Source organism: Solanum dulcamara, chromosome 2 (genome assembly GCF_947179165.1).
Source record: "Solanum dulcamara chromosome 2, daSolDulc1.2, whole genome shotgun sequence".
NCBI lineage: Eukaryota > Viridiplantae > Streptophyta > Magnoliopsida > Solanales > Solanaceae > Solanum > Solanum dulcamara.
The window spans coordinates 46164514-46186844 of record NC_077238.1 but is presented as its reverse complement, the minus strand read 5'-3'; positions in this window follow the sequence as shown (position 1 = coordinate 46186844).

The following is a 22331-nucleotide window of genomic DNA, read 5'->3' as shown; positions in this document are numbered from 1 at the left end:
AAGAAAAGGGGCTCAGTACGATATATATACTGAGTATGTAAAACATAATATAGCATAACTGGAAACATATTTGAAGCGGAGAAGCAGGGAATCCAGTACATCATAAAAGAAGCCTCTGTACCTGTACTCTGTGAATCATAATAACATGCATTTTTAAATTATATCATATAACAGGCCCTATTAGGGGTCCGGTGGATACACCTGTAAGATAATCATAACCCAGTGCCATCACTACCTTATTATAACACATTATCATATATATATATATATATATATATATATATATATACATACGTATCCCGGCCTTCTAGTGAGGGGCTCGGTGGACAATGTAGTGAATTATGCATGATTACTATTCCCGACCCAGAACTCGGTGAAAGAAGTGCTATAGTATACAGAGTAGAGTAGTGGGCAACTATATGCAGTTTAAATCATTATTGGAGACTCAATAAAATAAGAAAGTTAAGCTTTTGCCTGAGGACATGAGTAGTGGTGTAGTCATCTCGAGTGTCCTCTAAATGCCACTATGGGCTTCCTTAAAAGTAATCTAGGGGAACTTATACATGTATTAACATAGGTCCAAATCATTTATGGAATCAAAAACACTTAGTCTCGTATAGTCCTTAAGACTTGGAGCCTGTACATTTGGTACCTTTTTAAGATACAGAAGTTTCTAGAGAAATAGTTCAACTACTATCAGAGTTTGATATTCAAAAGTAAATAGGATATGTTAAGAATGGAGTTACTCCGGAGCTCACATCATATTTAACTTACAACTAAGACATGCCAGAAAAGAAAGAGAGTAAACTCTATATAGTCTGTACTTTCCTTTAGCTGGTCATTATATACATATTTCATACCCAGCCTATCCTGGGGCTTGGTGAACAACTATGGCATCATAATCTCATTTTCACACCAAGTACATATCAAGAGAAAGGAAAGATAATTTCCTATACACTACTCTTTAGCACGTAGAAGTCTTAACAGGCAATGTTCAATTCTTGTAGGGGTGTCAACACCTAACTGTAGTTAGGGATTACAAGGCGTAACTGGAGTTCTGAGAATGGAATTATCCCTACATTCCACATAGAATTCACTTAAGGATAAGACTTGACAAAAGGAAATAAAGATAGTTGTATGTACTTATACCAAAACATGCCAAGAGAAAGCTTTACATACCTCGTACGAGTTACTCTTTGTCATGTTTGCCTCGTCGTCCATTGAACCTATTCAATATGGAAGTAATACGAATATCAATCACTCTGGACTTTCCATCACCTTCAGTTTCACCTTAGTATTCATGGAATCTATTTCCTTGTTCATTTCCTCGACTAGTCCTTTAATTAGTTAAGGCGTTAACGAAAATTGGGCAGCACCTCCCCTATAACGTGCCCTATCCAAATTTCCAATCACACCCCTAATAACTACAGAAAACCAACAACAACAACCCTCAACATATATACAAGCAATTCATACCAACATTACACAATACAAACCCCAAACAACTCACTCAAAACTATCAAAACGTGAATTCTGGACATCTTATTGTCCTGCAGTGTTGCTTCATTTTGAAGGAGTAGTTGAGGAAAATGGGATTTATGTCCTCCATGAAAGTTATAGAAATGTGTCTTAGGGTATCATACAATTTCTAATCACCCCTACCTCAATTCTTTACAAAAGGATATGCCCAAAATACCAATAGCGGTCCGTGTAGGATTTCCAAAACCAAAATCTGGGCAGTACCTCCTCTATACTTCATCACCCTTTTTCGAGAAGATAAAAGCAAAAATGGATTTTAAAGGCTAAATGAAAGTTATATGCCTATGAAATAAATTTCCAAAAAATATTGAATCATTCAAAACGAAGTTGTACACAAGAAGTTATACCAATATTACTAACAACGGTCCCTTCCAAAAACGGGTTTGTTAACTAGTTCTTAACATTTTCTCCTTCAACTTTCTCTTATTTCTTTCCAAGTGTAAACTAAAACTATGGTTCCATAGGAATCCTAAGACACATGTATACACCCCCAGGTGGTTGAAAAACATTGTTGATAATTACTTCACGTAGGAAAATTGGAACTTACCTTTGAAAGGAGCCATTCGTAGCTATGTTCCTTTGCTCTCAAAACTTTTCAGCTTTTGGCTAAGTTTTAAGATAAGGATTGAATTCCTTAGTCACTTAACATACTTATATAGGGTGGCTTTGGAGGTGACATATGTCATACCCATAGGGTGACACGTGTCTAGACCTTATTGGGCCACGTATCCATGCTGCCAATAGGGTGCTGCCACGTGGTAGTGGGGTCCACCTCCCCAAGCAGGTGGGTCACCTACTTGACCCCAAGCATATGGGTCACCTGCTTGCTTGAGGTGCTTCCACATGTTGCCTTCCTAGGCTGCCAGGTGTCATCTTTTTCTCTTCCTCGTGGGTTTGAAATCTCGTCTTATTTTAAAAACCCATGTAATCCTTGCTACGTAGGCTTGGTACGTCCTTAAGTAGCTCAAGTGTATAAGACTTCTAAATTAGTATCTTACGTAGGTAAATCGATTCCTATGACTCATTTGTTGTCCTCCAACTCGTTCCGGGTTCTCACGACTCTATTTCCAACCTTTTCTCTTATGGGGTATCACATCCTCCCTTCCTTAGAGTCGTTTGATAATGTCATAGCTTATCCAGCTCACATGATAATGTCTAAGGAACTAAAGAAATATTCCGAGTTCAAGAGTGTGGGGTGTAACAACCCTCTCCGCTATAAACCCCACATCCTACCTCAAAACCTCCTAGGACCTAAGGTACTATCGATGTGGGTTTGATGGGTCAAGAAGGAAGATGACCCTGACCAAACAGATACTCACCCCGATATGGGATACTATCACCACTATACTGATAAAGAGGCCAGTTACCACTACCTCTGTACGCCTCAAAGAAATCCTGCTCCACTTCCCTCGTGTGGATGACAATTTGAGAAAAGGTAGAACTAGTTGCTATTAAATGATCTGATATCAAACGAAGAGGCAAAGGCAAACCCCTTCTATATTTCCGACTCATATCTCGATCCATAAGGGATGATGTAGGGTTGTTTGCAGCCCAATCAAGGAATCCCATGACATACTATGATACTGATGATGAATCCTATTGGGACCACCAACCCACCTTTGGCCTGAGAACCATCTGCCGAAACTCTAGTAGAATGTGCTAATACTCCGACCATGTCCATTGAAGATAGGATACAAATGTCTCTACACCGATCTGCAGAACACTATTAGACATTGCCCTCATACCAATGATGCCGGTCAACATAGAGCTCTGATACCAACTTTCACGACTTGATTACTCGCGTCATGATAGAAACTGCTAACACTCACCAGAAGGTAAGCCTAACCCTTAACCCTTAGCCCAGAACCAAAGGTAACAGGATATCAAGCAAAAGTTGAATAAATAAAATGGAAAGTAAGTAATAATGAGAAAAAAGAGAACAAATAAGACAAACCCAAGAAACCACCCCAAGACCTGGCATCAGTTATTAATCGAGCATCTAAATCAAAATAGGAGTGCCAGGCTTTTACAAATACATTAAGAGTACATACAGTCTTCCCAAAAAAGTAAAGACTAGTCCTAATTCAGCATGGATAGAAATCGATAACTTTGAACTCTAGGAGCTCACCAAATCTCTAAATCAGAAGCTTTTCCTCACCAGTATAAATCAACCGCAATTACCCGTACTGATCTACAGGGGGCAGAAGTACAGTATGAGTACTAAAAGAATGGTACTCAATAGGCATATGCCGACTGAGATCCACAAGTAAAGCAAGTATAAATGACATATAATCAGGTAAATACTGCACAAGTACAAGCAAAGAATTATCACAATAATGACAGAAAATAAGACAAAGAGACTAGAGACATAGATAAAAGAGAAGATTCAAAGAACGCACTACAACCATAATCCAACAACCTATTAACAAGAAGAAGGAATCATAGGAGTCCACTAAATGATAATATAGTATTGATGGGTAAAGAAAACCATACAATCACCTAAGTGCTAATCCAGCTGAGGCTAACTAGAAGTACCGACACAAATCCAACTCAGACATTCTATAAATTAACTACATATACAATAGAAATAAGGCGAATGAATGCCCTAGGGACAGAGGCCGTGCCTATAACCCTAGATACTTATCCAATTTGACAATGTGGTAGAGGTTGGGCCTATAACTCTAATATTCCCCGTAAATTGCCAACTCAATAGAGGAAGGATATGCACCCCGAAGCTCTTTTATAAATAATGGATTAGTAGAGCCAAGGCATGTACCCCGATGCTTTATATAAGTAATGAATTAGTAGCGGAAGGTCCTCTACCCTGATGTTGTATATAAGTAATGAATTAGTAGAGGCAAGGCTTGTACCTCAATGCTCTATAGGAGTAGTGAGTCCATAGAGGTTGGGCCTGTAACCTCGATGCTCCACTCAAGAATCTAATCCATATGCCGATCCAACTTCTTTTTTTAGTAGATACATAGTACATCACCCAAAGCTCTCTTTCTTTAGCAAGTCCAGACCGTAAATATATAAAGTATAACTTTCATAGATATCCTTCCATAAATAACTAACTCATCATATACACTTGGGTTTCAATCGGAATCGAAATAACCCTAAAATAAGGTCTAGGAACATCGACGAATATAGAAAGTTGCAAACTCAGGGAATTAAGGATAAGGTTGTTCATGGGAGCACAATTAGTTCCTAGCTAAGGCACAACTACCATACTCTAGTCTCCTATGCCACTCTTTAGGGATCTAATCCCTTCGGTGTGATGCCAGGGCATCTAAGGCAAGTTTCCACTAACTTGCACTAAGGCTAACATACATCGTATTAACAATATTACAAGGCAGGAATCGGTAACTGAACCATCAAATAACCAGAAGGGTCAGTTGCTTTTACTACCCGAAATACCCTAAATAGGACCTAATACATGATTTCTACCCTAAGTCATGTAAATAAGATACCCAACTCCAATATTCCAACAATTTCTACATGTGCTCGCACAATCCAACTCATTCTAAAGAAAAAAGAAAATACCAAGTCTTAGCATAACAACAAGTTAATGGGACTAACATAGGATCTAATCGCTCCACGATTAAAGCCTTAGGCCCAACAATAGATAACAGGTAAGGTGGCAATATGAGCCAAGCGCTAATATAAAGTAGAATAATCGAGGCATGGCATAGAGTCAAATAGAGGAAGAAATATCGCTAGGAATGACGCCTTACCCCAAATATGTGCCATCACAACTTAACGAGCACAACTAAGCCAAGCCTATGGCTACAACAAGCCTGAGAGGCCCCTACCACAAGCAATAATTCACACCAACCATCACACACCCTTTCGAAAGATACGCCTAGCTACAAGGGCACAAACTAAAGCACCTCAAGATCAAACTTATCCTAAGGCTATCAATACCGATCCTAAGAAGGTTAATCTTACCAAACCACAGAGAAAACAAAACCACAAACCTAAAATGATGATCGCAAGAGACTACTCTAGTCTAAGGGCCAACTGAAATCAAGGAAATGAGATAAAGGAGAAAAGCCCTAAACTCAGTCAATACCAACCTAAATCATATGCAATACATACTAAATAATATTTAATAGAACCAAGTCAAAAGGGGGAGACCACAGGCTACCTCAAAGCTGATCACACGCACTCTAAATCCACCAAAATAAATCCCTAGGCCTATGAATGTCACAACCCAAGCCTAGGGCCTAGACGTGACATGGCGAATGAGGAACTCGAAAGTACCTCAAATAAGCCTCTTAGCATTTTTTTAGCCTTTCATAGGTAATGATGATAAATAAACAAGAGGAAGTCATAATAGTAAATTTTTAACTTACATATGTCCAATAATACCTCTAACTATTAGATTTAACGGGGCTAAGACAAGTCCCTAGCTCACCCTCAATCATAATAGAAGAAATGACATAGTAAAATATCTTAACATATCATAAGCTAGAAAGATAAATGAGTATTGTTCCCGGAACATGGAAACTCACAAAAAGTAGTCTTCAATGAAATCTCAACTAGCCACGTGAAGGAGAACGAGGAGGAGCACTGCTTCCTACATGGTGATATCATGTAGGCAAAAGAGTATGCGTTAGTACTTTGAATGTACTAAGTATGTAAGGATGCATGAACATTGAGGAAACATTATAACAATTATGTAATATGGAATATAATGTGATTCATGCATAATACATCATATAGATATCCTTTAAAACATTCATTTTGTAGGAAAAACACTATAACCGACATTTAAGACCATGCGAGCTATTACATGGAATCTAACATAACCCCCTACGTTGGTCGGAGAGACTACTTGCCAGGTAGAACTTCGTCAATTTTATTCATTTCTTTAGCTTTAATTTTAAGGGCTATTTATGGATCCATTAGCCTAAGCCTACAAGGTCTCCTATGTTGGCACATAGTTAATGAGACAAAGGGTTGCTACTAGAATTCCCTTACCGAATCCCACCTCAATGCCCCATTCAGTGCTAAGTCAATTCCACGGAATAGTTTAATACTTCAAAATATTCATAGCATATAGCTTGAGAATTCAAAACATCATATTTGGTGGAATAGCTCATTAAAACATTTGGTAATTCAAATATGCAAGAATTGTCCTTATTGCATAAAGAATCCATCATTCATATCATTTCATCATTCTTTCATTTCATAAGACTCCCTTTTTAATCATAGATATTGCTTTTATAAATATTTATTTGAAGTCAAAGCTTTCAAGTCAAACTTTATTAAAAACATAGTAAAACAAGGTGGGTTCAAATCACTTCAACTTACAAATATGTATGTAAATAAATATACATAAATACTTTGAAATCCATTAATTAAAAAATCATGCTTTAAACAACCCACCATGAATTTCAAGAACCTTTAAATAGATAAATAGAGGGATTACTTGTAAACCATCAATTCATACATATGAAATTATGTTGCATCAAAATAGAGCAATAATCATTAATTTAACCATGATTCATACTATTAAGTAAAATTAGGAATTAACATAAGAAAATATTACTTGAAATCAAGAGATTTAGTTGAAAGATTTTTATACTACATGGGTGGAAGAACCCATATAACTTAGAGTAAAACTTAAAGAAAATAAATATAATTTATCATATAATCAAAATAATTTAGGCATGAGAGTGGAAGGAATACTCTCATTGAAACCTTACCTACCTAGTATCCGAAGCTTTAGTCGAAACCGAAAGACTTAATGAACACTCTTGAGTCCTAGGTTTTCTCCTCGCCGGAACATTTTGTGTACTACCCGGAGTATATGAATCACCGAAATAGTATTTCTTTACTACTAAGAACTAAAACTATATTTGAGAAAGTGTAAAGAAGTGTATAGAGAGCAGACTTGCTTGAGAAACTTAATGAATAAAATGAGGAAATAAGGTGGGTATTTATAGGTGGGAAAGAGGGACCTAACAATAAATAAAATAATTATAAAGAAAAATCTGAAAATTTAGTGGAAAATTATGATGCATTGGATGATGTTAATTGGAGGACAATTTATGTCATGAGTGATGTCAAATGTATCTAGATCTTTCCATGGTAGGTGAAATGAGTTATCTTTGACAGAATACTCCTTTTTGGAGCTACTTTTGAATAAGATAAATTCCTTATTAGGATTTGGTATCTTCATAAGAATTGTAGATATTTAAGTCTAGTTTCATGTCGTTCAGTAATCAACGAATTTGGAGTATACTACAGTGAGATATAAATTTTCTTCTACAAATATTCCATTTTGTCACAACACACTGTCTTACAATAATTAATTTATTTGACCTACTTAACCTCCGAAACATAAATTATGGTCTTCCCAAAGGTTGTAGGTAATGCTCGTGTGGTTACTCCAAAATTTGAATCACCCAATTTGGACATGCCTATAAAAAGTTATGCCCAAAATACAGAGGCTATATTATTTTTTAGGCGAGAATTGAAACATTGTATACAACATTTTTAGGGGATGTTACATTATCTCCCCCTTGGGAATATTCTTCCTCAAATGAGGAAAGACTTAGCTTAAGTAGGGTAGAGTGTAAACCAACAACCCATCATTAATGCAATAGTGTAATTTAAAACATCGTTTAAAACATATTTTATAATTTTGCAAGCATATGACAAGAAAAGTTGAGATGCAAAGATTTCAAGTAATTGAGCAAGGACAACTTTATACCTTAGGTTTGGGTAGAGGGGAAAAGATGAGGGTATCTCTTAACCATATCCGCTTCCGCTTCCCATGTTGCACTTTCTATTTGTTGATTCCTCCAAAGCACTTTAACAGATGCAACTTCCTTGTTCCTCAATCTCTTAACTTCCCCGTCCAAAATTTCCATAGGAACTTCTTCATAGGTCAAGTTTTCTTCAATATTCACTATTACCATAGGTACAATGGAATTAGGATCACCCACACTTTTTTCAACATAGACATGTGAAACACCGGATGAACCATGGTTATTTCCAATGGTAATTCCAACTCATATGCAACCTTACCAACACGTCTCACGATTCTATAAGGCCCTACATACCTAGGGCTCAATTTCCCTTTCTTACCAAATAGAACCACACTTTTCATGGGTAAAACCTTCAGATACACCCAATCGTCCACATTAAACTCAAGATCCCTTCTTCTAGTATCAGAATAGGACTTTTGACGACTTTGAGCCATCTTCAACCTTTCTCTAATGATCTTCACCTTCTCTAAATCATCAAGTACCAAATTGGGGCCCAAAAAGGTCATCTCGCCTACTTCGAACCAACCAACCAGTGATCTACATCGTCTCCCATACAAAGCCTTAAATGGCGCCATCTCAATACTTGAGTGGTAACTATTATTAGAGGCAAACTCGATGAGTGGTAGATGATCATCCCAATTTCCTTTAAACTCCAACACATAAGCCCTTAACATATCCTTTAGTGTTTGAATCGTCCTTTCGGCTTGCCCATCCATTTGAGGACGGAATGTTGTGCTCAACTTTACCTTAGTACCGAGGCCTTTTTGAAATGATCTCCAGAAGTGAGAAGTGAATTGGGTACCATGATCTGAAATAATGGATAATGGCACACCATGCAACCTCACCAACTCTTGAATATACAACTTGGCATAGTCTTCGGCACTATAGGAAGTTGTAACTGATAGGAAGTGAGCTGACTTAGTCATTCTATCAACAATTAACCAAATCGAGTCATGACGCTTCCGGGTATGAGGCAAACCCACTACAAAATCCATATTCACATCTTCCCACTTCCAAGTTGGGATGTCAATGTCTTGGGCTAGGCCACCCGGCCTTTGATGTTCAGCCTTCACTTGTTGGCAATTCGTACATTCGGACACAAACCTTGCTATGTCCTTCTTCATTCCATCCCACCAATATAACTCCTTTAAGTCTCGGTACATTTTTGTTGAACCGGGATGAATAGAGTATGTAGAATTATGAGCCTCCATCAAGATCAAACTCCTTAGGCCCACATACATCTGGAACACATATCCGACCTTGGTAGTATACCACCCCATCTCCCTCTTGGGAAAAGATCTCTATCTTCTTTTCCTTTACCAACTTCTTTAACTCAATAAACTTTGGGTCAAGATCTTGCTTTATTTTAACATCCACCACCAAAGAAGATTCGGACCTATTTTGAACAACCATACCACCATCATTAGTTCCACACAACTTCACCCCTAATCTAGCCAACCGGTGAACATCTTTCACCAACTCCCTCTTCCTTTCATCCACATGGACCACACTCCCTATAGACACTCTACTAAGTGCATCAGCAACCATATTGGCTTTACCCGAATGATAGTGCACACTCATTTCATAGTCCTTAAGGAGTTGTAGCCACATTCTTTGCCTTAGATTAAGGTCCTTTTGGGTGAACACATATTGAAGACTTTTATGATCAATAAACACATCCACATGCACCCCATAGAGGTAATTCCTCCAAATCTTTAGAGCAAAAACAACGGATGCTAATTCAAGGTCATGGGTAGGGTAGTTACTCTCATGCACCTTTAATTGCCTAGAAATAGAGGATATGACCTTGCCGTTTTGCATTAATAAAGAACCTAAACCAATCTTTGAAGCATCACAATAAACTACAAACCCTTCTAATCCTTCTAGGAGAGTCAAAATAGGAGTAGAGGTAAGTCAATCTTTTAAGGTCTGGAAACTCTTCTCACACTCATTTGTCCATATGAATTTGGATTTCTTTTAGGTCAATTTTGTCATAGGAGATGAGATGGAAGAAAAACCTTTGACGAACCTTCTAGAGTACCCGGCTAGACCTAAGAAGCTCCTAATGTGTGAAGGATATAATGGTCTAGGCCAATTTTTGACTGCCTCTATTTTCTTAGGATCAACCTTGATCCCATCACCGGACACTACGTAACCAAGAAATGCCACCTCCTTTTACCAAAATTCACACTTACTAAATTTTGCAAATAATTGCCTATCCCTCAACGTTTAAAGCACAACTCTCAAGTAATTTTTATGTTCTTCCTCACCTCGAGAGTAAATCAAAATATCGTCAATGAAGACCACCATAAAGGTATCAAGGTAAGGTTTGAACACCCTATTCATCAAGTCCATGAACACCGCCGGTGTATTTGTCAACCCAAAACTCATCACCACAAACTCAAAGTGACCATACCTTATTCGGAAGGCCATTTTGGGAATGTCACACTTCCTCACCCCTAGTTGGTGATAGCCAGACCGAAGGTCGATCTTGGAGAAGTGACTTGCCCCTTGTAGTTGATCAAACAAGTCATCTATTCTAGGGAGTGGGTACTTGTTCTTAATGGTCATCTTATTTAATTGCCGGTAGTCTATGCACATTCGAAGCGACCCATCCTTCTTTCTCACAAATCACACGGGAGCACCTCATGGCGAAATACTTGGTCTTATGAACCCTTTCTCTAACAATTCCTTTAATTGTTCCTTCAACTTTTTCAATTTTGCTGGGGCCATACGGTAAGGAGGAATAGAGATAGGTTGGGTATCGGGGAGGAGATCGATACCAAAATCAACTTCCCTTTCGGGAGGGACACCGGGAAGGTCATTGGGAAAGACATTAGAGAATTCATTGACTATAGGAACCGACTCAAGAGAAGGACTTTTGGAGTTGACATCCCTAACCCTCACAATATGGTAAATACAACCCTTAGAAATCTTTTTTTGGGCCTTAAGATAAGAAATAAACTTACCCTTCACCACCGAATCACGACTTTCCCATTCAATAATAGGCTCATTTGGAAATAGTAACTTGACTCGATGAGTCCTACAATCTATGAAAGCATAAGATGCATGTAACCAATCCATCCCAAGAATGACATCAAAATCTATCATGTTAAGTTCAATAAGATCAGAAGGAATAACTTTGTGCAAGATAGACACAAGGCAACCCTATAGACCTTTCTACCAATAACTGACTCACCAACGGGGGTAGACACCAAATAGGGCTCTAATAATATTTCAGGTAAAACATCAAATCTATTAGAAAGGAATAGAGTAACAAAAGATAAATTTGCACCCGGATCTAATAGTGTATACACATCAAAAGAAAAGACCTTTAACATACCGGTAATGACATTGGGTGCATCCTCAACCTCTTGTCTCCTATGCAAGGCGTAAAAGCGGTTGGTGCATTGGACACCTCCTTGGACTTGTTAACCAAGAGAAATTTGGCCTTGAGTCCTACCACCACCATCTCTACAATCCTTAGCATGGTGGCCCAGCTTGCCATACTTAAAGCATGCATTGGAGCCAGCTAAGCATTCCCCTTTGTGAGTCCTTCCACACTTCTTGCAAGAGGGGAAAGTTTGAGTAGCAACATTCTCTCTTGGATTCATTGGTTTACCACTCTTGTCCTTGTTGAACCTTGGAGAAAGAGTATTGGTGGAACCTTGTCCCACAAATCGTTTCCCACCTTGGCCTTTGTCATTGTTACCATAATCGGACCTTTGAGGGTTAAACCCTCCACCATCCACTCTAGACTTTTTGAACCCCCTTGATATCTCTCTAAGCTTTTCTTCTTCAATTTGTTCTGCGTAAGTCATTAACCGAGAGATATACATCTCCTTGACCAACATGGCCATTTTGCACTCCTTGGACACCAAGCTTGAGACACCAGAAATAAACGTGCTCATCCTAGCTCTTGGGTCAGAGACCATGAAGGGAGCATATTTAGACAACTTAGTAAATTTGAGAGCATACTCTCTCACGCTTATACTCCCTTGACGGAGGTTGATGAACTCTTGGATTTTGGCCTCCCTTAGCTCCAATGGGAAGAAGCAGTCTAGGAAGGCACCTTTGAACTCTTCCCATCCGATCGACCCTATTTCTTCAACCCTCTTAACAACCCATTGTTCATACCACACTCGAACCACACCTTTGAGTTGATAGGCTACTAGCTCGGATTTCTCATTTGGTGGCACACCCATGATAGCCACAATCTGATACACCTCATTAATGAACTCCATAGGGTCCTTATCTAGTTTAGAACCATAGAATTTGGGTGGATTCATCCTTTGGAAATCCCGAATCCTAGAGGCTGGAATTTGCATTTGGGGAGGAGGAACACCTAGATTCGCTTGGTTAGCTATGACTTGAGCTAACAAAGTAATAACACTGCGAAACTCGACATGGGTTACCCCATCCTTATGATGTTGGACATTAGGAATCAGAAGAGTTTGGTTCTCATCATCAACCCTTGCTCTTCGAGGTGCTCTTCCTCGAGTCATTATCTAAAGAACACAAAATGGGTCGTTAGTTAAAGGAAAGCTTAGGACACTCTAAGGCACAACATAAATTTGAAAGAAGTGAAAATTTTCAGTCTCCTATTCATAATTATGGTGCGCTTTACAACCATGAACAAGACCCTATTCGACGCGGTATGTTGGACTTCAAAGGACCATTCAAAACCTCGGGCTCTGATACCAAGTTTGTCACGACCCAAGCCTAGGGCCTAGACATGACATGGCGAATGAGGAACCCGAAAGTACCTCAAACAAGCCTCTTAGCATTCTTTTAGCCTTTCATAGCTAATGATGTTAAATAAACAAGTAAAAGTCATAATAGTAAATCTTCAACTTACATATGTCCAACAATACCTCTAACTATTAGATTTAACGGGGCTAAGACAAGTCCCTAGCTCACCCTCAATCATAATAGAAGACATATCATAGTAAAATATCTTAACATATCATAAGCTAGAAAGATAAATGAGTATTGTTCCCGGAACATGGAAACTCACCAAAAGTAGTCTTCACCAAAATCTCAACTAGCCACGTGAAGGAGAACGAGAAGGAGCACTGGTTCCTACATGGTGATATCATGTAGGCAAAAGAGTATGCGTTAGTACTTTGAATGTACTAAGTATGTAAGGATGCATGAACATTGAGGAAACATTATAACAATTATGTAATATGGAACATAATGTGATGCATGCATAATAAATCATATAGATATCCTTTAAAACATTCATTTTGTGGGAAAATAACCATAACCGATATTTAAGACCATGCGAGCTATTACATGGAATCTAACATAACTCCCCACGTTGGTCGGGGAGACAACTTGCCAGGTAGAACTCCATCAATTTCATTCATTTCTTTAGCTTTAACTTTAAGGGCTATTTATGGATCCATTAGCCTAAGCCTACAAGGGCTCCTATGTTGGTACATAGTTAATGAGACAAGGGGTTGCTACTAGTATTCCCTTACCGAATCCCACCTCAATGCCCCATTCAGTGCTAAGTCAATCCCACGGAATAGTTTAATACTTCAAAATATTCATAGCATATAGCTTGAGAATTCAAAACATCATATTCGGTGGAATAGCTCATTAAAACATTTGATAATTCAAATATGAAAGAATTGTCCTTATTGCCTAAAGAATCCATCATTCATATCATTTCATCATTCTTTCATTTCATAAGACTCCCTTTTTGATCATAGATATTGCTTTCATAAATATTTATTTGAAGTCAAAGCTTTCAAGTCAAACTTTATTAAAACATAGTAAAACTAGGTGGGTTCAAATCACTTCAACTTGCAAATATGTATGTAAATAAATATACATAAATACTTTGAAATCCATTAATTAAAAAATTATGCTTTAAACAATCCACCATGAATTTCAAGAACCTTTAAATAGATAAATAGAGGAATTACTTGTAAACCATCAATTCATACATACGAAATTATGTTGCATCAAAATAGAGCAATAATTATTAGTTTAACCACGATTCATACTATTAAGTAAAATTAATAATTAACATAAGAAAAAAATTTACTTGAAATCAAGAGATTTAGTTGAAAGATTTTTGAACTACATGGGTGGAAGAACTCATATAACTTAGAGTAAAACTTAAAGAAAAAAAACATAATTTATCATATAATCAAAATAATTTAGGCATGAGAGTGGAAGGAATACTCTCATTGAAACCTTACCTACCTAGTATCCGAAGCTTTAGTCGAAACCGAAAGACTTAATGAACACTCTTGAGTCCTAGGTTTTCTCCTCGCCGGAACATTTTGTGTACTACCCGGAGTATATGAATCACCGAAATAGTATTTCTTTACTACTAAGAACTAAAACTATATTTGAGAAAGTGTAAAGAAGTGTATAGAGAGCAGACTTGCTTGAGAAACTTAATGAATAAAATGAGGAAATAAGGTGGGTATTTATAGGTGGGAAAGAGGGACCTAACAATAAATAAAATAATTATAAAGAAAAATCTGAAAATTTAGTGGAAAATTATGATGCCATGGATGATGTTAATTGGAGGACAATTTATGTCATTAGTGATGTCAAATGTATCTAGATCTTTCCATGGTAGGTGAAATGAGTTGTGTTTGACAGAATACTCCTTTTCGGAGCTGCTTTTGAATAAGATAAATTCCTTATTAGGATTTGGTGTCTTATAATAATTGTAGATATAGAAGTCTAGTTTCATGTCGTTTAAGAATCAACTAATTTGGAGCATCCTATAGTGATATGTGAATTTTCTTCTACAAACATTCCATTTCGTCACAGCACATTGTCTTACAATAATTAATTTATTTGACCTAATTAACCTACAAAACTTGAATTATGGTCTTCACAAAGGTTGTAGGTAATGATCGTGTGGTTACCCAGAAATTTGAATCACCCAATTTAGATAATCCTATAAAAGGTTATGCCCAAAATACAGAGGTTGTATTATTTTTTTAGGTGAGAATTGAAAATCGTATACAATATTTTTAGGGGATGTTACAATGAATCACCTCCAATAGCCGCCACGCTAACAAAATAGTAATCACCACATCAATATAGACATTTTGACTCTAATTTTATATTTTTTAGAGACAGGCCCAAAATTGGGTCTAAAATGAGATTGTGGGATATATGTCGGGAATCTCAAAATTGAATCCGTGAAAAAGTCCATTTGAGCTTAAGGAACTTATATTTAAAATTAAAACATATTTTGATGCTTAAAACAAAATGAAAATAACCCATACATAATTTTTACCATTAATAGAGATTTCAAGAAAGAGGGCAGTCCCTATGGGACTGAATTTACCTAAAAATGACGCTTTATGGATATAGCCAAACACTCTCATGCGTTTCCACGATCAACACCAATGATCAGGACTTAGAACTACCTTAATTGAATCTCTCTGGCTCTATATATCACAAAAATAGTAATGGAGGTCAGGCTAAAAATGGTTGATGGTCTTAATTAAAAGACCACTCAATAGACCTCCACAAATACGGGGACCAGGTCGATAAAAGTGAAGGGAAAATCTCTTTTTCTTTGTGACTTGGGGACCAAGTTCATGATTGTGGAGAGAAATCCAAGGTGCACCAGCATAGGCTTCACCAACTCAAACTTTAACTTTAAAAAAGCTCCAATGGGATGCTAAGGATTTGTTTGGAACCGTGTGCGCGCAAATGAACTACCCTACCTAATTTGATGTTCCAAACTCAATGGTGCCCTAAGAATTTCCATCTGAGGTCGTCTTGATAAAAATTATGTCCCACGCGCAAGCGCTATTTTAACTCAAAAACTATAATGAGGCTCGAATTAAGACCAAAAGGCTTGGGAACCGCACAAAAGGTCATTCTAAATAAAACTCGACATTCTTGAGCAAACTGCATTGACAAAATGTCAATCCAAGCATGTTTTCCAGAAATGTTGACCATAGTCAATCATAGGCTAAATTTCAAAGGCAAAAGTACCAAATGGTCCCAAACTCGTATCGATTGCCATGATACTCATACCGACCATGCTACTAGCCTAATTTGGCCATTTTAAATCAGATGGAATCGTTAATTTTTTTTCTGAGATCATTTACCTAAATTTATGACCCAAGTAAACTTTTCAAGTTATAATGGCTCCAAAATAGGGAAACGAGCATAAAATCTAAATGAAGAACCAAGCAATCAAACTGTCTGTAGTAGCAAGTCATAAATTACTTGGGGTCACTGCAAGAAAGCTCTAAACGCTGAAAAAATCAAAGAATAAAGAAAATGACCTAGAGGTTCATTACAGAGTCACTTGTGAATAATATATAATTGTGGCTTTAAAAGTAGTTTTACATTATCCTCTGATAAGGTAGTTCTGATTACAATATATCTGTTGCTAAGTAATTCAATATTAACATCTCCTTTTGAGTGGTATTGCTTTGGTATAAAATGTCTCAGATCTTGTATTTCAAGCCAGCCATATTAAAATTTCCCTATTACTGAAAATTGGAGGTCTTCATTGATGATCATCTGTGCTACTTCCTCTCCCTCCCAAACAATCCATTGTTCTCCATGAAGATATGTAATTTGTTTCATCTAGGCTGGCTTGTATTGTGGGTATTTTTGTTTGATGGTATTGGTATAAGTGGTTGTAGAAGGATGACCAAGATTATTGATAGTAGTCTGATGTGTTGGTCCAACCTCCAAAGGTTGAGGTTGGTCAACGTCCTTCGTGGCCATTTTGACGACCATAGGCAAGCGTAGGGTTTGTTCTAAGGTTTTGATAGAGAGCGTGCTTATGATTCCTGATTTTTTTATATAATTTGAAAATTACAATTTAGAAATCATAGGCAAAATCTTCATAATGAACTTGCAAATTGAATATAATAAATTCAAAATATTGAATTTCCGAAGAAAAGTTAATAAAAATGAAGAAAAAAGAATAAATCAATTTTCTCCGGCCTTCACGGTGGCTCTTCCAAAGTTTCCAAAACTATAAAATTCTAAGTCCTAACTTATATGTTAGTTGTAATTTAGTTGTGGAAGAATTATTTTATGGATTACATATAGATGTATAAAATCTCAAATAAAATAATTGAGTCCAAAATCAATTAAACTGGAATTCCGCACTGTACATGTGTCTTTGTCGCGGCCATCAACTTTGCCTACTACTCTTGTCCTCACTAATTGACAAGTGGCAGTTGAGTTGCAATTGGAACTTTGATATGCATGTTGCTCACATACGTATAATATATATGAATATTATTATTATATTAAATTAAATCCATTAAGTTGTCGGCTTGATTTTCTCATATGATTTCTTATTTTTAATTTATTTTTGCTACAAATTTGTTCATCTCACATCATTTTAGTCCTACAAATAAAATACCTAACATGAGAATAATTCATAAATTCATGATCAAAAATGATAATGAAAGATTAAATGTGAGGTAAATAATAATTAAATATATATATATTTTTGGCCTCACATCAACACCCCATACTTAAACTTTTGCTCGTCTTCGAGTAAGCATAAAAGCTATTCTCAAAAAAATCAAAAAAGAAATGCTACTACTTTTGTTGATACAAACAATTAGGTCATATAATAAATCACAATATCAAAAACACTTTTCGATCATTATGCAAGATATAAAATAAAATAACAAACTTCTAACTCCTAACTTCAATGAAAAACTCTAACTCATCAAATTAGGTTTGCTCACCTACGCCATCAAATAAAGTTAATAAAATCACCTATTTATCATAAAAACAAGTTTCCTCACGAGAAGAAATAGTTGACACACTCAATTTTATTAAAATCAAATATAGATTAAGGACTAAGAATCAAAGAAAAAATCTCTCACCCACAAAAGAATTCACATGTATGCTGAAAAGACCATACGCTTTCCTATATCTCTACTAGTTAAGAATGATTGAATAGAATCAAATAGAATTTTAACGGTTTGTAATATTGGCTAGAGGACAGGTAAGAAACTATATAATAGTGTTGTAATGACCCTCAAGGTAATTTTCCTAATACTGAACCTGTTTCATCATTTAGAGCATTTATATATTGGCCATAGATTATTTATGACCTGCTGGCGCCGGTAGCTCGATCGTCTGGTCGTTTGTTTGGATTTTAGAACCGTTTTCCTATTTTGGAGCCTTTATAACTTGAAAAGTTGACTTCGTTAATAACTTCAGTAAAACGACCTCAAAACTAAATTTTGATATTCCATCAACTTCGGAATAGCTAAATTAGGCTAGTAGAATGATCGGCATGAATATCGGGGCAACCAGTACGAGTTTGGGACTATTTGATGCTTTTACCTTCGAAATTTGGTCCATGGTTGACTTTGATCAACATTCTTGGAAAACATGCTTGGATAAAAAAATTGACAGCACGATTAGCTCCAAATGTCAAAAACAATTGACAGCACGATTAACTCCAAAATAATTTGACAGCACGATTCGCTTCCCAAGGCTTCTGGTCTAATCCGGAGGACCATTGTAAAATTTGGCTCAAAATGGCCCTGTATGGGACCTACTTTCAATCGTAACAAGCTCGTATGGAAATTTTGTCCGTTTCATTGAGTCTAGAACATCAAATTTTGTAGGGTATCATACATCATTTTCACGCATAGGATTCCAAACAAATTTCGAGCACCCCATCAAAATATTTGAACTTGAGAAATATCATCTTTTTAGCCGATATATGGTGCCAGAGACTCTAATCTCCGTGATCGCGGAGCCTTGACCATATTTACGGAGACCCAGGTTCTTGTTCTCCACATTCACTTGGCCATGGCCGCGTTGGCATAAGGAAGTGCATTTTGCTTCTGCATTCATGCGGCCTTGCCCGCATTCACAGAACTGTAAGTCTTTTGCCTCCGCATTCGCAGGCCTCTGGTTGCATTCGTAAAGGCCAAGCTTGTTGACCTTTGCGTTCGCAAGCCATTAAGGCTGTGTTTGCGAAGACCAAATCTTAGTCTTTTAATAAAAGACCTAGTATGAATTTTAGCTCACTTCTTCATTTCCAAACCTCGATTTCTTCTTCAATAGAAGCTCAAATTTAATGATTTAAGGGTCTAAATTCAATAGAATTTCATGGGAAATTAATTAAAAAGCTCATAATCTTACGAGGATGCTTCGTGTGAGGTAAGTTTACAAAATTAGCTACTGCCTTAGTTATTTTCAGAATGAAATTTTGTTGAATTTTTGAAGATTATAACTTGACCAATTTAGCTCCATTTTTAGTTATATTTTAGGCTAGATTGTTAGATTCACAAGGAATATTTTGGCATGTTTTGTTTGGAAAGTGGGGGTGTCATTTGTGAGAAATAATTGTGTAAAGATTCTGCCAAGTTCATTTCTTTAGCTTAAATTTGGGAAATTGTTGCATGTTCGTCTTGAGTTATTTTTCCAACTTGAATTGCATTGTATTTTGATGCTTGAGCTTGGGTGCTGTTTAGAACCTATTTGGGGGGTAAATTTCAGGATTCAAGATGCAGGTCCCATATTTTCTATTTTAGACCCCAAAATAGGTCCATCTCTGAAAATTATAAAATTAGTGTCTAAACGACCAAAAAGATATTGTGATTCTATTTTTGACAATGTGACAGTGTTTTGAGGCTATTTGGAAGGAAAAATCTCTAGCATAGTGATTTGGAGATCATTTGTTTAGCGTACAGGTAGGCTTCGACTTTCCTTTCTTTAGATTGACATAGAATGTTTGAAAGTATCTTAAAATAGATGGAATTTGGGTTGGATGTTTTAGGCATTTATAGGGTTTTTCTAGTAATTGGAAGCATGAATTCCTTTCCGTTGTATTTTGGTATTTTAAGAATTGTTGAATACTTATGTTGTTGATATTTTGGAGCATGTTGTCCTTAGTATGGGTTGGAAACTTCCCTTAGTTGTCCCAGTGTCACTCCGGAGGGCTTAGTTCCTTGTAGAATGGTGTAGCTGGCTAGTGCCTGATAGTTTGGCCTTAGTTAGGCAGTAACCTTGGTTTTATTAATACCCTTATCCATACCTCAGAATGATTAATACTTTCAAAATGCATCGGCGATAGTAGATCTTATGTTCATACTATTTTGACTTCGATCCAAGCTTTGGTTATTTGTTAGTTAATTCATTAGGAAAGTGATTCTCGGAACTATTAGTGTCCAGTTAGAAAGGAGAATATTCGGTACTGTAAGATAAATTATCGATTAGCATTCGGGTACCCATCCTCAGCCTTTGCCGAATTGCTAGTATGGTGGATACCCAACCTCAATTGTACCGATATGTTATGGCAAGTATCTGGGTATCCAGCCTCAGCCTTGATAATACTAATACATTATGGGGAGCATCCAAGAACCCAGCCCGGGCCTCGACTACCTTGAATACTCGAGAGAGAATTCGGCTCCCGATCCCGTCCTCGACTCCTAAAGCATTCCTAGTTTATCGATTCTTGGAGGTTCTTCATCCAAAAATTACACGGTTCTTCGGTTCATGGCATCACGAATTCTTAGTTCTTAAACTCGATGGTTGTAGCAATTTTGTGTACTTAGCGGGCTTATGGGGGTTCATTCAGTTTTTTATTTTAACTTGCGCACGAGTATCCCACCTAGGCTTATAAGGGCCTAGTTGGGTGTGGTTAGCTGTAGTTCTCTTACTTAGTACTTTTTCCACCTTAGATGCTTATTATGACTCCTATTTAGGCTTATTCATCACTTTCATATTGTTCTTACTTTTTCTTCTTAGTCATCCTATGATTCCTATTGGGTACCTGTTATTTTGGTACTCATACTATACTCTGTATTTATTTATGATGTCGGACCGAGCACCAGCTACTATCGTAGATAAATCAAGCTTGTTGTAGTTAGCTTTAGAGACAAGGGTAAGCACTTGCGGTTTTGAGATCATTTATCTCTCCTTTATCTTGGATGGCCCATTGTTTGCATTTTTTAGACTAACCAATTGATGGATATATTTTCTGGCCCTGTGGAATGGGCAGGGGAGCAGCACCAGCTCTAGACCCAAAGCTGGTCTAGAAGCATATAGAAAAGCATCAAGACGCTCTTATTCCTCCTCAGTTGGAGGGTCCACCATTAGTAGCACAGCCTCCAGTTGCAGTAGTTATGACCCCATCACTACAGGTAGCAATTGCACATTTTCTCATGGCTATTAGGCTTATACCATAGGCCCTAGCTCCAGTGGTGGACATAGAGGCACTGTAGGATCCGCCCGACTAGTCATCACCTGTGGTTCCGCCACCACCACCAGTTGTTGAACCCCTGCCAGTAGTTCTAGAGTATGTGATATCATTACAGGAGTAGAAGATAGTGGAGGTATTTTAGAGGATGTCACCCCCAATATTTCTAGAGTCATTGGCGTGGATGCCATGGAATTTTTAACTACCTATCAGGAGTAGATGCACCCTTTGGGTCTTGTGGAGTCAAGAGGCGCTGACTTCCCTGCTTACCAATTTCGTGGGTCAGCCAGGCAGCGGTGGCATTCTTACTTGTATGCCAGGCCAGCAAGGTCACTACTATTAACATGGGCCCAGTTCTTAGAGAGATTTTTGGCTTGATACATCCCCAGTAATGTTAGGGACCAACTTTGGGATCATTTTACTCAATTGGAGCAGGGTCAGATGAAAATTGTTTAGTAAGAAGCCAAATTTCACTAGTTATCCTAGAATGCTACTATGATTCTACCCACTAAGTAGGAGAGAGTATGATGTTTTTTACATGCATTGAGGACTTAGTTAAGGTTGGGGATCGAGCAGTTGCTTTTTATGGGCCGCTCTTTTCTGGATGTGCTGGATCATGCCCACACTATCGAGATTATTCATCGCTAGGCCGAAGGGGGAGAGATAAGAGATTTAGGCATTAGGGAAGCTATAGTGGGTCCTAGTTTAGGGGCCATGATAGTTATGACAGACCCCGCTAGCGCGCTAGCGGTTCTAGAAGAATAGGTACAGTAGAGTCATTCTAGCCGGTCAATTCAGGCCGCCCTGCCAGCAACTGAGGG